The sequence below is a fragment of the Monopterus albus genome, unplaced genomic scaffold, assembly GCF_001952655.1.
Source record: "Monopterus albus unplaced genomic scaffold, M_albus_1.0 scaffold442.1, whole genome shotgun sequence".
NCBI lineage: Eukaryota > Metazoa > Chordata > Actinopteri > Synbranchiformes > Synbranchidae > Monopterus > Monopterus albus.
The window spans coordinates 169374-171024 of NW_018128322.1; positions in this window are offsets into that span (position 1 = coordinate 169374).

Consider the following 1651-nt stretch of genomic DNA (forward strand, 5'->3'; position numbering starts at 1 on the left):
GGTGAAATTTAAGTCCCCGATCAGATTTGTGCTTATTCTAGTGTCATTTATTAAGGATTTTAATTTATGGATATTAATCATTAAATTATGTTACTAGATTATGAGTAGCAGAAATGCTAATAAAAAATGGTGTAATTACCGGTATATACAGTATTTTACAGACAAAGAATTACAGGAATTTACACTGTATCACATGCTTTTGCTACATCACACATCTCATTGTGCAAAATGTGAATGTTTTAATGTGAACAAAATTTGATCTCTGAAAGGTGTACATGTCTCAATTCTTCCAGAGCAGGATCCTCACCCTGACTTACAACATACTACACAGCTCATGAAAAACAAGATTGTCTTTTTCATTGTAGGTGGGCCAAATCACTTGTACTAAAAGTAATCTAACTGAAATTACTGCTGTAATTTGATTCTTTTATAAGCCATGTAACTTGTTATATCTCAGGTTTTGGACAGGTGTGATACTGGTGGGTCCACAGTGTGCACGTCTGATGTTGCTCACAGTGGTCCAAGGAATTCTCAGGGAGTTTGTGTGTATGCTCAGACACATGAAAAGTTAGGGGGAACATTGAATACAAGCATGCGCACGTGTGATAATGTGGGCGTGGTTAACTCGCTGCTCCAAACAGAACTTAACATCTTCAACGCTAAACAACAGTGATACACACATACACACAACTTAAACACAGCTGTCGTTCACTGGGTCTACATTTGAAAATTTAAAACAAGGCAGCGTTTCGATTCCACCGCATTACTCAAAACATGATTGTCAGGGCCGCTGCCTCTCCTCCTTTTTTTGTCTCTTTGTTTTCTCCGTTTTGTGGGCTCTGCGCCTCAGCTGTGTTGCGTTCCAGTGATTGGTGGCTGGTTTGTCGGCGCACACAGTTGGGGTGCATCCTGATTGATTACCTTTTCCCTTATTTAAACTCCTGACCGACGTCCCGCCTTCGCCGGAACATTGCCAACCTTAGCTACTACTAGCTGACTTATACTAGACACTACACAGCGCCGCTGGATGTACGTGCGAATGGAATGCTACGCTGACAGTCTCTGTGCGTTTTGGCTTGACTCTGTTTCACACTACATAGGCGCTACACTACACCCACATAGTTTCATTTCGTCTCCGCAGCTTTGCTACTTGTCTTGTTAGATTCTTACCCGGTTTCCTATCGTTAGTTTGTGTGTGCACCTGTTCCTGGTCTCCGTCGTCATCACTCCCCTTCGTTTGTATGTATTCTGGACATTTATGTTGTTGCTTTGTTGTGTTATTTTACATTAAACCTTTTGTTTTGTACTAGCACCTGGGTCAGCAATCTTGAGTCCTACCCCTAGTTCTCCCTCACCCTCCTGGCGAGGGGGGGCTAACTATAACAGAATGTTTCGGCCTACACTGAACTCAGCTGGCTCAGGTGCTAGCCTTCCCTCGTCTTCCTTCCCCACCCATAGAATGCATTGGCCCCGGTCTTTATTCTCAGACACTTACCTTAGTTCCCCAGATACTCAGGACCTCTACCGGCTGCTCGCTTACCGTAAGTGTTCCCCTTTTTCTTTCCCTGAGGCTGCACCCAAGCCCTCACCTCCACAAACAGTTTTGCCCTCCATGCGCCTCGGTTCTTTTTTTTGTCTCCTGTCTCTCAAC